Genomic DNA, 21,488 nt, shown 5'->3' with positions numbered 1-21,488 from the left:
GTAAGTTTTCACATATCAAATTTTCTTGGCTACATCTGTCACCACTACAGACAGATGTGTTTTCCTTAATACTGATATGTTACCCTTTATTCTTAAGAGAATGGAAATGAACTGTCCAAATATACTGAAGAGAAAGAATAAAAGAAACAAAGAAATGCCCACTGCAAACTTCAATGAAAGTAGTTAGTATATTGGGGGTACATGTACTGCTTGGGTTCTCATTCTATTCTCATTCTGTAGAACCTCAGTCACCAAATATACCTATGAACTGACTAGAAATGAATGAGGACTCAATTTTATTCTTGCCCCAAATGATTATATTTTAATTGGCTTTGTGAGATACTAAACAGCTCTAGTTCCACTCACAGAATACTTTCCTCACTCCCACTAACTTCTGGCTCATTTATAGCGGCTACCTGCCCAGAGTCATTAAGGAGAAGGTTTTATATTTTTATTATTTTTTTATGCACACTTAGTTCTTTGATGAGAGCCAGATGCTTTGAAGGTAGCTGCTGATAACAAGCCTGCACTTGATGGACACGACTGAACATTTGACTGAATTTTCCACTTGGACTACTTCAAATGCGTTATCATAGTAGTCTCTGGTTCCAATGAAGGCAGACTTCCTAGACTATTCTGGATAGGATTCTCTTGGCCAACTGGGCACAGAAAATCCTGCCAAATTAGACTTGGATTCCTGGTCTCCTGATTTATAAAAAGTACAGACTCACATATTAGGTATCTATGACTGTCTTTCTTATCCACTGATAACAAAAGTTATTTATTTTCATTTAATCTTATTAGCAAAATTTCTTTGAAAGAGCAAAATAGGAATAAAAACAATATTAAGAGAATAAATAGGCTAGTTTTGAAAGCAGCTCCCAAAAGGAATAAGCTTGGATTTGGCCTTATAAATTCTTTTTTTTTTTTTTTTTTGGAATTGCAGGTTTGTGTTTCATCTGTTTTTTTTTTTTTTTTCTTGATAACCAAAATTAAGAAGGTAAGAATTTAGTCCTTTTCTTCATAGAACTTATAAATGCTAGTACATTTCACATATAAGGGGGCTTCAAAAAGTTCTTGGAACAAGGAAATAAAAGATGTTTCTTTTCATACAAAGAATTTTGAAATCCATGCAGTTTTTTGATAATATGCATCTTACATGAACTTTTTGAAGACCTTTCATATTTTTAGCAAATAGAATATCACTGCAAAAACCTAATCATGTTTAACATTGAAATATTCTGTGAATAAAACATAAAAGTTAATGAGAATATACATTAATATTGCCTTAGAAATATGCTGTGAAAAGGGAATAGGTAAGTGTTTATCCAGACAAAATCATGATTAAAAAGACTGGTTTAGTAATTTCCAAATTTTGCTAATGATGGAGTTGCCTGGGGATATTCAGAAACTACTGATGCCTGACTTATATCACAGACATACTTGGTTATTAGTCTAGAGGGGAAACTGAACTTTGAGATAATTAAAAGGTCTCCAGTTGAATATCTGGTCTACTACGGGATCCAAACTACCCAAGAAATATAAAGCCTTGAGTGAAATGCAGTATTTTTTGCTTATCTACTGTGGTGTTGTGACCAAGACCTCACCACACCTTTTTTTTCTTATTTGTAAAAAGGCATATTTATAACATATTTTTTATGCCACTGATAGGAATTATCTGGAGATTAAATGAGGATGTATGTAGAAAGTCAATTTATAAATTTTCAAGTTTAATATGTAGTGATACAGACATAGACACATACATACATGTTTTCAGACTATACATGCTGTTGTAAAGTTCAAGTGAGATATTGCATTGCATATATTTTGAACACTAAAAAAAGTTACATAAATGTAAAATATCATTAATTTCTGTAACAAGTCACACTGCTGCAAACTCCATAGAAGTATATGGCAAATGAAAAATATAGAATTATAATTACTGTATTGGGTTTTAAATTATTTCTTGGTCCTCATCTTCACCTTCACTTTGCCACAAATGTGTTGGCATGCATTGTAATTCAGAGGACAAAAAATAGAATATCTGATAAATCATGAAGGCGAAGTCATCTTAAGAGAGAAATTTTCAGCTGTAAGTATTTTTTCTCTCTTAACCTCAGAGTTGCACCTAGGAAAAAATACCTCACTTAGATTCCAGAGGTTCCTAAGACTGGCCATATGAGTAGGTGGTATGATCTGAGAAATACCAAGAGGCCACACCTGCCAAATATATCTTTCCTTAGGGGCATTCCTGGAATTCTCATCACTAGAGACAAAACAGAAAGTCCTTTTAAAATGCCCAGAGGTGTTGGGATATCATTGATTCACATAAGTTTGGCTAGAAAGTGAATAAAAGTACTTTGACATACTTTCAAGTTGGAAAAAGAAGTAGATACATTCTCATCTATGCCCTGGATAAAATGTTTTTCATTACCAAACAAAAATTAGTCTGTCTAAATTTGTCACCCTGTTTGTCTAAACTCAGGACAGACACTGCTAATTCTTAGGCTTTATTATCTGATTCCTTATAAATTTCTCCATATTTATCTATGTGCTACCCTTTGGTTTTCCTAGGACATACAATAGTACTTAGCAGTATTTCTTCATGTTCTTAACTAAGGGAATTCAAGTTTCTCTGTTTTTATTAGTCAGAGAATGCATTCATCTGATATTTTAACCTTAAAAAGGGATAAAATTGTGAAGAGAGCTGTCCATTACAGGTATATAAGAATATTTGCAAATAAAATTACACAAGCAAAGAGAGACTTTTTAAATTTATTTTTTTTATTTGAAAAGAGGAGTGACAGAAGAGAGGGAGGGAGGGAGGGAGAGGGAGAGGGAGAGAGAGAGAGAGAGAGAGAGAGAGAGAGAGAGGGAGAGATTTTCCATTTGCTTGTTCAGTTAGTTGACTCCCCAAAAGTCTACAACAGTCAGGTCCAAGCCAAGCCAAAGATAGGAGCCAGGAACTCCATCCTAGTCTCCCACATGAGTGGCAGAGGCCAAAGTGCTTGGAACATCCTATTCTGCATTCCCAGGTTCATTAGCAGGAAGCTGGGTTGGAAACAGAGAAACCAGAGCTTGAACTGGCACTTTAATAAAGAATGCCTGTGTTGCAAACAGCATCTTAACTCTCTGTGTTACAACACCTGTTCCTGAAGAGGTGATTTTTGAAGAATGCAAATTTTATGCTATAGGAACATCTTTTCAAATAATTTCTCACACCTGTGAACATATTTTTTTATACTCTATACAATCCTGGAATCAAGGCCAAGATTCCATTCCATTCTTAGTTCTTGACGTACACACAAAGTACTTGATTCTGAAATTCCCTGAGCACAATTATCTAAATTCAATTTATTTACTTTTTAAAGATTTATTTATTTATTTGAAAGTCAGAGTTACACAGAGATAAAGGAGAGACAGAGAGAGAGAGAGAGAGGTCTTTCATCTGATGGTTCACTCATCAGCCGGCCGCAACGGCCGGAGCTGTGCCAATCCAAAACCAGAAACCAGGAGATTCTTCCAGGTCTACCGTGTGGGTGCAGGGGCCCAAGGACTTGGGCCATCCTCTACTGCTTTCCCAGACCACAGCAGAGAGCTGGATTGGAAGTGGAGCAGCCGGGACATGAACCAGAGTCCATACGGGATGCCGGCACCTCAGGCCAGGGCGTTAACCCACTGTGCCATAGTGCCGGCCCTTCCAATTTAAATATCATTTCTTTCTTTCTCCCTCTCCCTCTCCCTCTTCTCCCTCTCCCTCTTCTCCCTCTCCTTCTCTCTCACTCTCTCTCTCCATCCCTACCTTAAGACATATATCTACTACTCTCTTCCTGGAGACTGTTTCCTGAAGTTTTTCATCTTCTCAAAAGCAACTTTCACCTTTACAACAACCATGGAAGATCTCTCTCTCTCTCTCTCTCTCTCTCTCTCATTCCCCCTCCCTCCCTCTCCTTTCTCTCTGTCACTCTTTCTTTCAAATACTATGCTTATCACTCCATTTCACCATTTTACAGCCTATCATCATCTCCAAGAATGATCCAAGAAACTTAGCAGCAGGATGTACATACTAACATTATCAAAAAAGTAAAATGTACATACTAACATTTCAAAAAAGTGAAACAGATGGCATGCATTTTATTTAAGATTTAGGAATTATTATATACCATATTGATCATGTTGATCTTTTATTATTCAACGTGGAGTGAAAATTTCTTCTACAAGACACTTGTGATGGGGCAAATTTCAGTGATGCTCAGAATGTGTCTGGCATATTGAGCCCATAGCAGTTAACTAAACAATGATTCAGTCCTACAAGATGTGAAGTGACCTTCTTCTTTGGAAAATATCTATATTTTTTATTTTAGAAATAGTCCTTGGTTTGTTATTAAAATGTGGACAGGACTAAATAAATGATCATGGGATAAGCGATTATGTGATTTGCATCAAAATTTTTGTTTTACGAAGAACCAAAACCTAAAGTTGGGCATGCCTAAAAACCATTTTTTGCTGAATAGAAATAGGTATATTAATGATCAGGCTAAGGTATCATGTGTCTTCACGGCCCAGGACAACTTTACCATTTTTTTCCATAGTTGCCATGTTGAAAAGTAAAAATCATGATTGCTAGTTAATTCTGTAAATATACAAAAAGTCATTAAATAGTACACACAAAATAAGTGAATTTTACAGTGCACAGAATAAATGTATGCAAATTAAAAACAATTTAGGAGCTCTGAAATACCAGGATGAAATGAAGAATTTTATGAATTTTACATGTATTTCAAATGTCTGAACCAAGCTCACTGAAAGGGGTAAAATAAAAAAAAAAAAAGTACTGTCCTGGGATTTTGGAAAACCCGGCATGGCAGAATCTGTCTTTAAGGCAAAAATAATTATTTATACATACTAAACTGTAGTTTATACTGTTGTTCTCAACTGAAATACAGGTTAATAATTCTGAAACCATAACACATGTATACCAAATTTGCAAAATTAAAAAATGCATGGTAGGAGCCAACTTAATCAGTGCTGAAATAAGAGGTTACAGAAAAATGAGGGAAGGAAATTTATAGTAGTGTATGTGATGATGGAAGACTGCTGGAGAGTTAGAGACATCAGTATGCATTCATATTTAGCTTAATTTAGAAATAGTAATCCCTCATTATCAAACGGGAAATGTTCCAAGACCCCAGTGCATGCCTGAAACTAAATTTGATACCAAAACATAATATATAATAATGTTATTTCCATAAAATATTATATAATATATATCTATAAAACATTATAGATGTTATATGTATTATGTTATGTGTAATATATACTTTTCTATACATGTATTCATAGACAAATATTAATTTATAAATAAAGTATAGTAAAAGGTTAACAATAATAATAATGCTAAAGAACAATTATAAAAAAATACCATGACAAGATAACCAGCATTATGACACTTATGCTTTGGGCATTGTTAAATAAAATAAAGGTCATTTAAACATAAGCACTTAGATATGATAGTCAATCTGATAACCAAGAAGACTACCAAGTGACTACTGGGAGGGTAGTATATAAGCATGGATACACTGGGCAAAGGGATGATTCACATTCTGGGTGGGGCAGAGTACAAAGATTTCAGAACACTACTCAGGGCCGGCGCCACGGCTCACTAGGCTAATCCTCCGCCTTGCGGCGCCGGCACACCAGGTTCTAGTCCCGGTCGGGGCGCCGGATTCTGTCCCGGTTGCCCCTCTTCCAGGCCAGCTCTGTGCTGTGGCCAGGGAGTGCAGTGGAGGATGGCCCAAGAACTTGGGCCCTGCACCCCATGGGAGACCAGGAGAAGCACCTGGCTCCTGCCATCGGATCAGCACGGTGCGCTGGCCACGGCGGCCATTAGAGGGTGAACCAACGGCAAAGGAAGACCTTTCTCTCTGTCTCTCTGTCTCTCACTGTCCACTCTGCCTGTCAAAAAAAAAAAAAAAAAAAAAAAAAAAGAACACTACTCAGAATGGTTGGTATGCAATTTAAGACTAATGGATTATTTATTTCTAGAATTTTCCATTAGATATTTTCACACTACAATTGTCTATGAGTAACTGAAACCATGTAATGTGAAATTGGATAAGGAGATTATTAAACCAATAATTGCATGTGACTACTGATTTATAGATATGTAAAGATACAAAGATTTACCTCCTTGCTCTGTCAAATGAAAGGGAATAGAAATTATGATATCCCAGTAACAATGAGGACACCTAGCACTCAGATTAGGAACCTGGGATCCTGAGCCTGCACTGTGACACAGCAGGTTAAAGCCCTGGCCTGAAGCACTATTATCTCTCTCATATGGGTGCAAGTTCGAGACCTGGCTGCTCCACTTCCAATCCAGCTCTCTGCTGTGGTCTGGGAAAGCAGTAGAAGATGGCCCGAGTCCTTGGGCCCCTGCACCCACATGGGAGACCTGGAAGAAGCTCCTGGCTCCTGGCTTCGGATCTGCACAGCTCCGGCCATTGAGGCCAACTGGGGAGTGAAGCATTGGATGGAAGACCTCTCTCTCTCTCTCTTTGCTTCTCCTCTTTCTGTGTAACTCTGACTTTCAAATAAATAAATAATAAAAAAAAAAGGAACCTGGGATCCTTCAAGAAAAAAAATTTCAGGACTGCAGCATCTTATCTATAGTGTATCTTACAATGCCAAGAAGTAAGAAATATTTTTACACATTCACAATGAGAGATATGACCTAGGGTTGCAGGAACCAACTGAATACCCAGTGGCCAAAACTGAAACAATTTAAGTAACTGAATTAAATTAAATATTGTTAGATTATAATCCAATGTAAAAACAGATATTTTAAGTCCATACTGAAATAAATGATTAATCAAAGATATAAATGAAGGAAAATAGAGAAATTTCACATGCAGAAGAATGACAAACAGAAAGCTTAAAATATGTTGCCCTTTGTAGGAAGTATATCAAGTATGTGGCGGTGGACGATAGCCCAGGTGCTTGGGCCCCTGCACCCACACGAGAGAACCAGAAGAAGCTCCTGGCTCCTGGCTTCCATCTGACCCAACCCTGGTTGTTGTGACCATTTGGGGAGTGAAACAGGATAGAAGAGGTGTTGCTCTTGTCTCTCTTTGTCTCTCCCTCTTTTGCTGTAACTCTGACTTTCAAATAAATAAATAAACCTTTAAAAAACAGAAAACCTGGTGGTCTACATTAACATCAACAGGGTTGTTATCAACAGTCATATTGGTGCAATGTACACTTCTTATAAGAGTATTTCAAAAAGTTTATGAGAAAATGGGATTAAAATATAAGTTTACATTTGCATAAAAATTTAATTCATAAATGTTTTCTTCATAATGTATATTTTCCACTAACATAATTTTGAAGAGTTCTCTTACGATGGGATGAAAATGACTTTAATTTTAACTTCTGTGGTTTTTCACCCCAAAGCACATTAACCCAATGTAAACATAAAAAAAAACCCCAAATTTGTATTTAACAAGATTCTACAAAATGCTTTGCCAATATTCCCCAGATTATCAAGACTATCAAAAATGAGGAAATTCTGAGAAAGTCACAACCAAAAGGAGCTTAAAGAGACAGGAAAATTAAATGTAATGTTCTATTTTGGATAAGATTGAGATCCTGGAGCCGAAAAAGAATCACAGGAAAAAAACTGAATAAATGTGAATAAAGTATGTGAATAAAGAATGAGGTTTAGTTAATAATAACATATAAATATAGGTTTATTAATTATTCTAAATTTACAATATTAATTTAAAATGGAGATTCTAATAATAGGAGAAATTAGGTGTTAGGTATAGAGGAATGCTTTGTACTATTATTGTAACATTTTTATAAATCTAAAACTTTTCTACAATAATAGTATTATTAAAACATACATTCATATCATTGCATTTTAAGTGATATTTGAGAGGATTATATTATTAGTTTATATTTTTTGGCTGACATTTATTGAGACTGGCCCATTTGTTACCATCATTTCCTAGAAATAGAAAAAGGCAGTGTTACAGTATTCCAAAGGATATGTACTCAAAGAAAGTAATTTCTTCTTTGATTATTATATTTGTATATTTTACATGTGAAATTCTCATAGTACATATTTTGCTAAGTGCACCATATCTGAGCATATTGTTTCATGAAGTCCAACAGCCTTTACTTGTCCTTTCCAGGATTAAGAAGTAAATCAGGTATTTCTTATCTTTTTTTTTCAAGAAATTTATGTTTATTTTATTTTAATTTCTTTAATAATTTTAAGAAACTGTTTACTTTTTCTGTATATTTTCTATTGCATATGTCAAGATAAAACAAATGATGACTTCTCCAAATTCTTGTTATATATATTTTCACACTTAAAAATATTACATAAAAACCAAAGAGAATAATATTTTAGTATTATTTCTGTGAGTTGACTACCAGAAAGCTACCTTTTAAGCTAATATTCAGAAAAGATATTGCTATTTAAGTCTTCTTTTCCCTGAATTTTATTGGATACAGTCAACCTTCTATTTTATGTTTCTTAAATTTCTGCATTTATTTAAATAAAAATATTACTGAGCCAACTAAAACACTAGTTTGGTAAAGCTGAGTTCCAGCAAAAGAATATGAACCAATTCCACACTTACAAATGAAAGGAGCTTGGTAGACTCTAAGCTTTATTTTTCTTTTCACTTAACTACTAATTAGGAACCATGGCTCTAAAACTAAACCTAAAACTATATGATGGAGAAATTTAAGATTTCAATTCTATTCTTCTAGGAATAAATATACTTAAAATACCTTAGCCCATAATTAACAAGCATGAAAAATCTTCTCTCCCAACTGACTTATTTACATATATATTTGCAAATATCAAATTCCCCCTGCTACTTTTATGCTACCATGTTAAATACTACATAGGACTGGTTCTCTATTTTTATATTATAATCTTTGTGATGGCAAAGACCTTCTAAAATTGATGTCATTCACAACTTGTGTAACAATCAGAACTATAATGAAAAGCATTTTCTGAGTTTCAGTGATCATTCTTTAAATAGCGCCAACTCTATTCAAGACAACCCAAACAAATGACTAGCAATCAACTGTTCCCTACCTTCTCCCAAAGAACAATCTGAAACAAAGCAATTCAATATAGTTATCATATAGGATAAATCAGAATACCAAAGACTATACTCTCACCAAGAAAGAGAATGAGGCAATATCTATTCAATTATTAATAGTCATGACTTCCTTTTTTGCTAGGTTCACTGCAATGACTTAAAAGAATGAAAAATTTTTTGAGTCAAACTTCCAAAAATATTTTATAATTACTTATCATTAGTACCAATAAGACAGTAGGAGGACTCATCCAGCAAAAATAATCAGCACTGACAGTACACAGGAGATTCAGTGCATCTCCACAGGAATATTTTACCTGATATTTTCTTCCCAAATATTTTTTAACAAAGTCCAGGCTTATTTTTTATTGTCCTTGTTAGTTGTTTATAAAATGTTAATAGGTATATTAAATATCACTTATCAAATGAAGGCACTGAAACTATGTAAATACAATCTTGTATATAAGGTTACATAGATCACATCATTCTTTCTTCCCAAAGAAGTGAATTTTCCATGTGGGCAGAGAAGTAATATGATACTGTATAATACATGAAAAAACAATGGTCTTGGATTTTGACTCTATGACTTATTTTTACTGGCACTTGCATGCCATTTAAGCTTTAGGTTCCTTAATTTACCCACAGTTGAACCAAAAACTCTGTGCTAAATGATTTCTAAAATGTCAACTACTTCTGGAGTTCAGGGTATTAGAAAGACCGTAGTAAACGCAATTTCTAATTAAACTACCAGAATTTCTATGTAAAAGAGGAAGTCACCAAAAGCAAAGTAGGAAAAACTTACAATATCTCCCTAATAAGCATTGTTATAATGAGAAAATCAATAAACAGTAAAGAGTCAATCAGCACCTATTTTTTAAGATAAAATAAATTTTGATAAAATAGAATTTGCTGAATTAAAAAGGAAGAGCTTATAATTACTGTCTTCTATTTTAAATTTTTACTATTAAAGTAATATTCTTTCTAGAATAATATCATATATAGCTAAAAAGATTATTGTTTATCTAAAACTATAAGCTCTTGGAAAACAGGTCCATTTTCTCTTATTTTCCCATCTACTGAGTCACCTCTATAGAGTAAGACAATTCTTAGTGGTTTCTATTTATTTTGAAATACTAGCACACGCATGAAGCTTCCATCTTAATCTCCCCTGAATGACAGGCTGAAATTATAAATTCTATGTTTAACATTTCTTATTGAATGTCTAATAAACAACTTAAGTATAATACAGCCATAATGGTAACACTGCTTGCCAGGTACATTAGTTTTCTATAGCTGTGTAGCAAATAACAAACTTCATAGCTTAAACAACACCTATTTATCATTGCATAGCTTCGGTGGGTCAGAAACATAATCACAGAGTAGTCGAGCTCTCTGCTCATTTTCACATACAGCCAAAATTAAGACTTCGGCTGGGGCTGTGATCTCATCTAGAGCTTAAGAGTACCCACCCAAGCTCATTCAGGTCATTTACACCATTCACCAGCTGTAGCTATATTTCTGAGGCTCCATTTTCACACTCTCAGCCAAGAACAACTATCAGCTCCCAGGCCATCCTTAAATTTCTGACATGTGCTCCCCTTCCTCTCATATATCAATTTGCTTCTTTGAGGTCAGAAAAGAGCATCTCTCTGACATTTCACCTTTAAAGGGCTCACATAGGAGCAGGCAGGCAGCATAGTGTTTTAAGTCACCCACTGGGATCCTTGCATCCTATACTGTACTGCCTGATCAAGTCCTGGCTCCTTGATTCCAATCCAGCTTTCTGCTAATACACATCCTGGGAGGCAGTACTTGGTTCCCCAACACTGAAGTGGGACACCCAAACTGAATTCCTGGCTCTTGACTTCAGCTTGGTCCAGTCTTGGCTGTGGTAAGCATTTGGAAAGTGAACTTGGGGTAGGAGATCTATAAAACATAAACTGAAACTATCTATCTCCTTTCCATTAATTTCTTCTATAATTCTCCTTCTATGCATAGCTGAATGACTTTTTTAAATGTTAAATGGAATCATGTTACTGTTTTGGCCTCCTATGACTTCCTCCACACTTTGAATACCCGTAAACCTTCTAAACAAGGTCTTACGAGGCCTTCTATGAAGATGCTATTGTTTGAATGTGTTCCTTCCAAACTTTATGTATTAAAACTTAATCCTGGAGCTGGTGCCGCGGCTCACTAGGCTAATCCTCTGATGCGGCATGGCACCCCAGGTTCTAGTCCTGGTCGGGGCACCGAATTCTGTCCCGGTTGCTCCTTTTCCAGTCCAGCTCTCTGCTGTGGCCCAGGAAGGCAGTGGAGGATGGCCCAAGTACGTGGGCCCTGCACCCGTATAGGAGACCAGGAGGAAGCACCTGGCTCCTGGCTTCGGATTGGTGCAGTATGCCAGCCACAGTGGCTGTTTCAGGGGTGAACCAATGGAAGGAAGACCTTTCTGTCTGTTTCTTTCACTGTCTAACTCTGCCTGTCAAAAAAAACAAAAAAACAAAAAAACAAAAAAAAAACCTTAACCCCCATTATAGAGATATGAAGAGATGGTTAAATGATGAGTGCTCTGCCTTCTAAAAAGGGCTTCAGAAAGATGTCCATTTATTTTTGCCCTCTATCCCTTTTGCCATGTGAGGACACAGCGTTTTTCTCACTGGAGGTTGCAGCAACAAGGCACCATTCCACAATGGTGCACAGAGTAGCTCTCCAGACACCAAACCTGCTGATGCCTTAATCTTGTACTTCCCATTGTTCATGACTTTGAAAAATGAATTTCTCATTTTTTTAAAAAAATTATTTAGTCTGTGGTATTTTATTATAGCAGCACAAGCATATTAAAAAGAGAAGCTCTCTCTGAGGAAACACTATTCAATATGTAAATAACTCTCTAAAGTAAGCCCCCTCATAATCTCAACAAAGAGTAGATCAGGCAGAGGTGATTAATGTAAAAATCCTGAAGCAGAGATAACGTGATGCATTAGAGGAACATAAAGGAGGACAGGATGATTGGCACAACTTACAGTGAGGGAGAGGATGGACTAATCACAGCTTCTGACTCCGTTGGTAAAATTAAGTATCAGGAAAGACTGGTAATCTAGCACATGGCAGATGAGTAACCTGCTGGTTTCATGGGGTACTTCTGTGGATTCTCTGGGGATCTGCAACAATTGAGGTCTTGCCCTAACAACTTCCTTCGTGAGTACACATGCATCCCTATGAGTGGTTATCTATGATGCCTCTCCTTATTGCCTGTCTTTCTATTGTGGTCTCCTCTTCTTTTAGACACGATTCTTGGAGTTAGTGTAAGACAACATTATACAGCCTACATCTGGAACCGAGAAAACGTGCAACCTTAGTTCAGTCTCTGTAAGTGGAGTTATTTCCTACTTGTACTATCAAACATGCTGCCACCAAGTCTCTTCAGTCAGACTTGGCTTCTAGATTAGATATGAATCAGATACCAGAGCCTCCACATCCTCCAAGTTCAAGTTCATCTAACATTCTTTTTGAAATCCCTATCATTTGACTTGAAGTAAGTGGGAAGCAATCTACTCCCATTCATGAGGACTCAAAACATCCTGACAAGTCTTTTCAAATTCCTACATTCTGGCTGAATTATGATTCTTCACTTAAGTAAACACTAACATTTCCAAAACTTACGTTTAATCCTTTCATATGTAATTAATATATAAGTTGTACTATAGCTCTATTTAAATGGTAGGAATAATGTACACATGAGTGCAAAATAGAGGGTATATTTAAGACAACAAATTTTGCTGGGTAATGTGTCTGGCTTTGCCACTCACCAGCAGTATGTCTGTGACCAAGTTCTTCAAACTTTGTGTATCAGTATTTTCATCTGTGAAATACAGAAAATAACAATCATAGTGTTAAGATGAGAATTAAATAAACTATATACACATTCTTACCCATAATCCAACAAACACAAGCACATGTACATTTTCAGCTATACACACATACACAATCTTTCATATTCTCTAATTTTTATATGTTCATATAGAGTTGTCACCTATTTTTTTTCATGCCATATATAACTTACGCTTGAGACAAAACATCTCATCTTAAGGTGCTATCTAAAATGTGTCAATAGGAAACAAGCAATATCAATATTTTTATATTTAAAACATGACAATTCTTCACTATATCATGTGGGTGTATTTTTTTAAATGTCTGAAATACATATGGACATAAATTTTCAAACTAAAAGAAAAAAATCACCTTTTCACATTATTAAAAACTTGAGTTCATCAGTTCTACTTAGACAATGACTATTATTATTTTTAATAATAAGCTGGCAGAAGTTAGGATACCACTTGGGATGACTGCTTCCCATGACAGAGTACCTGCATTTAAGTACTGACTCAGCTCCTGATTCCAGCCTTCTGCTAATGTATACCTTGGGAGGAGCAGCAGATGAGTAAAGTAGTTGGAAATCTGCTACCCACATGCGAGAGCTGGATTGAGTTCCCAGCTCATAGCTTCTGCCTGGCCCAACCCAAGCTGTTGCCAGAATCCAGGGGGTGAAACAGCAGATAGGTGCTCCTTCTCTATCATTTGTCACGTCTCTCTTTCTCTTTCTACCTCCCCCACCCCATGTGTGTATGTGTCTGTGTTTATGTCTGTCTCTCCAATAAATAAAAATAGTAGTCTTAAAATCACACACGTATGGCACTTGGTATTCAACATGTATTCATAACATTATTATACTTATTTTTATTATTTCATTTGAAGCAAAAGGTATTTTACATAGCATTTTTACATTTTAAATAATTTTTTACATGTGAAGAAGCTGACATTAAGAAATACTGTAAAACTTAGATAAGGAGACTAATAAAAAAAATAGACCTTTATCACTCCACTAAGTCCTTACCTAGTAATCTTTATACAGTTGGACATTGCTCCTTAACCCAGGTAGAAAGGGTATCACTAACTCCATTAGCTGAGATCTCACAGTGTTACATGAATGCTTTCTGAAAAATATAATTAGTATATTAAACCAAGACATGTAGCAGAGTTCAAATCACAATTATCTTTTGTCTCTAATACTTCTTGAAAATTTATTCAGTGTGGATATTCTTTCCTGTTGCTGGATGAAAAACTGGCTAATTTCATGACTTTTTGCTTCTTCCTAGGTATAAAGCAGTTCTGTAACCCTTTAAGTCATAAAGCATTGCCCTAATTCAATAATTACAATTTATACTTGTGCAATTCATGTTATTAATCAATGTTTCTACAGCAAATCAAATTTAGACTTTTCATTCCCAAACGCAAGGTCTGTATTTGCTTGCCTCATACACAATGAGCATGGTTCTATTTTGCCTTTTTTCCCCACCTGTCTTTCTCTTCTTTAACTGGCTAGCCACTTTGCTAGACCCTTCCAGGATCACAGTGAGCATGCTCAAAGAAATAAGAGAATGAAATGATTTTTCCTTGACCAGTTACATCATATTTTATGTGCTAGGTACATAAGCAAAGCTGATAATCTTATGGGAATCTTTTGTATCTTGGATTTAGAAGTTTCCATAGTTGGCAACATTTCATTCTCCTGACTGCATGCACTCCAATTCAGCCCTTCATGTTCCTGGACATCTCACACAAGGTCACACTATTGGAGTCTCTTTAATACTTCCTGTTGATCCTCTTTGTTAGTCCTCAGGAAAGTTTTCAACCCATTCTTTTACTTGCAGTGGCTCAAACCTAGTCTACTAATAAATTCTTTGCCACAGACCAGGGCAGTTTTAAAGAAGCAACAAAACTCTTAGGTCTATACCAAGCACAGTTAGCCCTTTTCTTATCACTTGAATAGTCTAGGTGAGTGATTGACTCCAGGTTGCAAGGTCCCATAATGTCAGGAAAGACATGTAAATCCCTCTAAGTGGTCTTGTGAAAACCCACTCTTTCTAACTGTACGCTTCTCTTCTGCACAAGTAAGATGAGGTTTGAATGCTGTTTCCTTCACAGAAGTTCTCTTCAAATCGTTTACCTTCTTCACACTCTGGTGGTTCATGTCCTTGAAATATCTGAGGGTTTCAAAACTCAGAAGAGTAGGTTTCTGGATTTTCCTCTATATTCATCAAAAAGAGAAAAAGTAGTGTCTGACTCATATTCATTTCAAAACTGTGTATTTGGAAAGGGCATTTAGCCTAGCACTTAAGATATCGGAGTACTGGGTCTGGCTCTTGGTTCCAGATTCCTGGTAATGCAGACACCAGGAGGCAGCAGTGATGGTTCAAGTAACTTGAGAGTTCTGAGTGCATTCCCCATTTCCAGCTTTGGCCCCAGCCCAGTCTCAGCTGCTGTGCGCATTTGGGAGAGTTAACCTATGAATGAGAGCTCTTTCAAACCGTATCTGTCTCTGTCTAATAAAAAAAAAAAATACAATTAAAAATTTATTTATTTATTTGAAAGTAGAGTTACAGAGAGACAGAGGCAAAGAGAGGTCTTCTATCCATTGGTGTAGCCATCCAAATGGCTGCAATAGCCAGAGATGGGCCAATCTAAAACCAGGAGCCAGGAGGTTCTTCTGGGTCTCCCACACAGCTGCAGGAGCCCAAGGACCTGGGCCATCTTCTACTGCTTCCTTAGGCCATAGCAGAGAGCTGGATCAGAAGTGGAGCAGCCAGGACTTGAACAGATACCCATATGGGATGCGGCACCACAGGTGGAGGTTTTACCCAAAATGCCACAGCACCGACCCCTTGGTAAGCCCTATCAATAGCCTGCTCTACATGTTCTGCTCCTTGCTTTATACTATCATATTGATGAATGTATTGTATATATATTATGTCCTCTGCTGAGTTACAATTTCCTTAAAAGGAGATACTGTGGTTTATTTATTTATACATTCTTCATGACACTTAGAATTGGATACACACTAAATGAAAAGCAACACGGAAAACTAGCCAAAGGCTAACGTGCAATTAACGGAAGCAAGAAGAATCTAACAGTTAAGCAAATAACATCAGACAGGCATGGAATTAAATCCTCGCTTTATCATGGGCTAACTCAATGGGTGACCTTGGAAATGTGGTTATACTTTATCTGCAAAGTATAAATAATGACACTTTCCTTATTTGGTCTTAGTGAAGAATATTTCCTTATTTGGTCTTAGTAGAGAATAATTTTAAAATTAGCTGTTTTAATTATTGTTATTATATTTGTTACCTATTTTTCTAGAAAGATAATAGATATGGCCAAAAATGTGAATAAATTTGTTTTATAAACAAGCTGATGATTAAATTAAAAAAACTCAGCAGTTATCTAAGCAACTTGATCGTTAAAAAACAATTTGAATTAATAAGGCTAGATAGACATATTCTTTATACACATGTGAGTAAAAAAGAAGAAAAAAATGAAGACACTGCCTGAAGTATGGTAAGCATTGACATATTTTTCATGGTTTTATTATGTTCCTGTAGGTTGAAAACATTAAAAAATTACCAGTATGAGGGAAAAATGTTAATCTTATATGGTTTATAATTTATTTTAACTTGATTAATTATGGAAAATGTGTAAAAAAAGTATGTTGGTTTCAATATATAGTCCAGGGCTGATAATTGGACTGTGGTTTTCAGCAATGATTTCCTACTACTTAATCTGAAGGCTGATCTCTAGGCTTCATCTATTTTACTCATCAACACCCGCTATTTGTTCATGAGCTCAATGTTAAATTACTATCAATACTATGTAAGTACACTAACTAAAATATACAAACAATTTCTTCACTAATTTTTATGAACAGATTATTAGAATCTGCTAATCTTATATTTTATATAAATGATACACTAGACATTATTCTTAAATGCTCCTCTATTTAGCCAGTGATTCTGGAAGATTATAGGTTATCCGGTTCACTAGAGAGCTAAAACAAAGCAGTCCCTCCTTTGCTGAGGCTTTGTTTTCTGTGATTTCAGTTTGATTCAGTCAACTGTGGTCTAAAAACATAAAATGGAATACTCCAGAAATACATAAATCTTTAAGTTTTAAATTACATTCCATTTTGAGTAGTGTGATGAAATCTGCCACCATTTTACTCTGTCTTGCTCTCTATGTTAATCATCTTGTCCAGTGCATATATACTACCATTCAATTACTCTCTAGCTATCCAGGTGATAAGATCAACTGTTGCTATATCACAATGTGTATGTTCAAGTAATCCATATTGTATTTAAGAATGGCACCAAAGAATAATAAAAGAGATATAGAAAACTTTATTATGGCATATTGTTATAATTGTCCTATTTTATTAGTTATTGCTGTTGATTTCTTACTATGCTTGATTTTTAAACTAAACTTTACCATACTTATGCATTTTTAGAGAAAACATGCATATATCTGTATATAGACATACACACACATTTACACACATATAGAGTTTAGTACTATCCACAATTTAAGGTACTCACTGGGGGTCTTAGGAGGTAGGCACATTCATAAGTGAAGATTACCCTATTGCTTATTTAATCAAAGGTCAATATTTATGCAAGGTATCATCAGAGCATATGCAGCAGAAAGCTGAGATTTCATGGTCTGTAGAACTTTACTCGTATTATTTTATGTTTGTTTATGAAAAAATATCCATGTGTAGCAGAATCTGTGCCATTATTCATGATGTGATGGGTAGATAAAAAAAGTTGGTTATATCACTTAACCAACTCCTACAATGGTAGCCACTATATTTACTAGAGATAATCTAATAGCTGTGAAATAATTGGTTTAGTCAGATCATGACAAATATTTGTGTATATATGATAGAAATTATATATAAATATATATGAGAGAGATTATTACTTCTTGAAAGATAACACTGCAAGAAATAGCTTTGAAACTGATCATTAAAGTTAGTGTTCATCAAAATATAGATGTGTTATTCGAAGAGGAAGGTAAGGAAGGTAAGAACAATAATTCTATTCATAGTGTTGGAGGAACAGAAACTGCAAGAATAAATCGAGGCATAATGGGTCTAAGAGATGGTGATACTAGTAAGAAGTTCCTGCAGAGTATTCAGAATATCCATTTCTTCTTTTTCATCTGATTTTTCCACTGGTTATGTTGGATTGGGATTGAAGGATGGTTGTTTTCACACCATCACTGATGAGAATAGCTAGGATTTAGGTAGAGAGAGATAAAACCTTAATGATAGGAAACTTGAAGATTTAAGTATCTGCAGTGTCCAGATTCACAACTAATTCTGATATTTAGGGTAATTTCACATTTCACTCATCTTCCTCTCTATAAACATCATTTTGCTGAGGTTGTATCTAAGCTGTAAGAATCTAAAAGGGCATCACACAATTAACAGGTGACATCTGGTTCTCAGTGACAACTTCAGGCTAACGCCGTGACATGCCTGTTTTCTCTGGTCTCTACTACTGGCGCATGCAGATGTCAGCTACGTCATACTTCTCTCCAGTCTGCTTATGCTCTGAGCTGTAACCATTCTGTTTTCAGTTCAACGTGAAAGCATTCTGCTGCTCTCCAGGGTTTATTAGTGAGACAAGAGATTCTAAGAGGCCATTTCAGGTCTGTACCTCGAATATGTCACTCATTTTGTTCTCCATACACCAAGTAAGGGACATAATTGGAGGTAGGGGAAGAGTGGCACAATATAACGTTTGAGATCTCTCTAAGCTCCACTGTAAGAAATCATCTTCAGTTCTAGAAACCCAATTTTATGTATTTGTTCTATTGTTAATCCCCAAACTGATCACTGGGCTTGAGGAAAAAAGGTACCTGAGAACACTTTCCAAGTGATATGAAAAAATCTAAATATTCTTTCCCCATTTTTGTCCTCTTTCTCACCCGAGAAATTTTTCTTGATGGATTTGAAAAATTAATTGATTTATAATCTGTTAGCATATTATTGCACCTTGATATTTTTCATTAACTTGTATGTGTGTAAATTATTTTTCTTTCTACATCTTTGCTTTTGAAGCATAAACAATACTTTGTTTTACTGCTGTTCCCCCTTTTAAATCTTTTTTCTAAGACATAAATTCAGAGTATCTAACATGTTGTTACAGTTGGGATCACAGATAGCAGCGAGTGGGGGTAGGAGGAACAACATCATGTATTAACCAAATTATCAGGAAAATTGTTTCAAAGTATTATACTGCTACATAACTACTAAATAATGTTTTTAATGAAGTCTGTAAAATTTAGTGATGGTTTCATAAAGAGTTCTATTGTTTACTTTTAAGGACAAAAGCTGTTTTCTGAGTCTTCAGTAATCTACCTAAAATAAATCTCCAAATTGGGCTAAATTAAATACTGACTACATCATCAATCTTGGGGCAATTATCACAAATGTCAGAAAGAGTAAAAGAGAAAATATTTAGTCTTTTACATAAAGAAATGCTTAATAAGCTTGATTTATTAATGATAAGTATTACAATCTGAGCTTTCCTTAGTTTTCACATACACTAAGCACAGTACTAAAACTCAGTTTATCTCTGTCAATCATTGAGAGATCTGATCAAATAAGGATTCCAAAAGCACCACTGAATGTATTCTCAATCTTCGTAAAATCTATGAAATGCATCTTATGTTAGTTGTATGTATAATGATCAATAACTCAAATTCTTTCAAATTGCATATAATCTACACTTCCATAATGAATTCCTAAATTATGGAATTATAATACAATTATGTCTTGGAAAGGATGTTTGCTGAAATTATCATTTAACCCAATATACAGTTATATATGTGATATACTGTATATTTTACCATGCATTTCTTCCAAAATGACCTTATACACACACATGCATGTGTACACACACACACACATACCAAACCTCAGCAAATGCTTCCTTATTTTATGAAGTCTAATGTCAGGTCCTAATTAAAGAAAATGTGAATAATGCTCTTCCATAACAACGTGATACAAAGTAAAACCCTGTTTCAGTAGTTCTGCAGTCCACTGTTAAAAAAAATCTAGAAAAAAAGAGTTGCAATGTGATTCAAAGACAGAGCATTGAAATTGATTCATATTTCACAGGGATCTGTAGAACTGTGGGTCTAGATTGCAGCTCTTAACCACTAGCCAGCTTTGCCTGCTTTTCCATGATAGGCTCTGTCTTCACTTTTTAAAATACTAACAGGCTTCTTGTGGGTGGGATCAAATAACTGCCCCTCTCCCTTCACCTGTGAAATTTCAGAGCCCATTTGAAAAGGGCCATTGTTTCCCAGGAATGCCAGGCCTAGTCCAGGAAAGAAAGTCTTCATTTCAACAGGAATTTGGAGCCTGCCTGAGAAGGCCAGCCAGTTACTTGGTGAAAACTGTGGCGATTCATTCAAGTTCTGAACAGTTACTATCCAGGCTGTAACTCGCTTACTTTCAGCTCCTAAGTTTCATGACTAATGTGTTTTTTTCCCTTAAATCATAGGGATGTGTGCGTGTGCATCTGTGCATGCACGTCACAGCAGAAAGGAGTAAGTATGTCTGAAGTGCAGTGTGTGCACAGGCAGTGAGCTATTGAAGGAAACCTCTTTTCCCAAACAGGGAGCTGCAGCCATGAGTATGAGACATAGGTTCCTCTGTTTCAACTTCTGCCCCTACAGTTACAGCAGTGAGTGCATTCATGTGAATAAGCTCATATGTTTAACAAGTATTTTGAAATAGGTTCCCAATAAAATATATTTGTACAAGAATACAAAACAACGATACAGTACTTGTATTCAAGACCTCTACAGAAGGCTCTTGTCTGAAACATATTAAAAATAATTTCTAAAGTAAAATTAGGACTAGAAGCCTAAAGAATACATGACTTCAGAAAGGAAAAAAAAAAACAAAACCTTGATACAGACTCAAACCCTTCTTAGTGTCTACAGGGACAGACTAGCAGTTTTACTATCTAAAGTTCCAACTATTTAGAGTTCCCTGACATTTTATACAGAATATCTTGGAAATTTTCCAAGATTTGTTCATTCTACTAATAAGATATTTACACTTGCAAAATCCTTATTAAGAAAATCTACCTCTGCCCCTCAAAAATTTCAAAACATCATTCAAGCATTCAATTTGACCAATGTGTACAAATACAAAGAAAAGACAACAATGTAACAGACTAGAAAGCAGAGCATTTAGCCTTATGCATGTTTGTTAGAAGGGCAGGCAGTAGTGTTCCCAATACAACTTCAAGATCACACTTTGGAAATATTTTTTCATGGCAAGGGCAAGCACTTTTTTTTTTTTTTTTTTGAGATGTTACATTAATTACTGTATTCAACATCTACAGAGTTTGGAAACCTTTTTGTATGATTCTCATAAGTCACATTTTAATCTCTCATTAAACAATAAAGCATCATAAATTTGTGGTGAATTGCCACATAAAGGTTTAACAAAGC

The 21,488-nt window shown here is 35.3% G+C and overlaps 1 long non-coding RNA gene across 23 annotated transcripts in view; it reads right to left on the bottom strand.

The window, feature by feature from the left end:
- LOC103350106 (uncharacterized) overlaps nt 1–21,488 on the bottom strand; it is a 271,720-nt gene that overhangs the window by 218,670 nt on the left and 31,562 nt on the right. For 22 of the 23 annotated variants that reach the window (XR_016237146.1, XR_016237152.1, XR_016237145.1 and 19 more), the window contains 2 exons: nt 14,014–14,113; nt 12,929–12,981 (listed from right to left, as the gene is read on the bottom strand). This is a non-coding gene — a long non-coding RNA (uncharacterized LOC103350106). Of the gene's footprint in view, nt 1–12,142; nt 12,451–12,928; nt 12,982–14,013; nt 14,114–21,488 lie in introns of those variants that run through there. The other variant, XR_016237151.1, reaches the window with a different exon arrangement.

This window comes from Oryctolagus cuniculus, chromosome 7 (assembly GCF_051225735.1).
Source record: "Oryctolagus cuniculus isolate XC-2025 breed Fujian yellow rabbit chromosome 7, ASM5122573v1, whole genome shotgun sequence".
In the NCBI taxonomy this organism is placed as follows: Eukaryota; Metazoa; Chordata; class Mammalia; order Lagomorpha; family Leporidae; genus Oryctolagus; species Oryctolagus cuniculus.
This window is presented reverse-complemented; position numbering and strand designations above follow the sequence as displayed.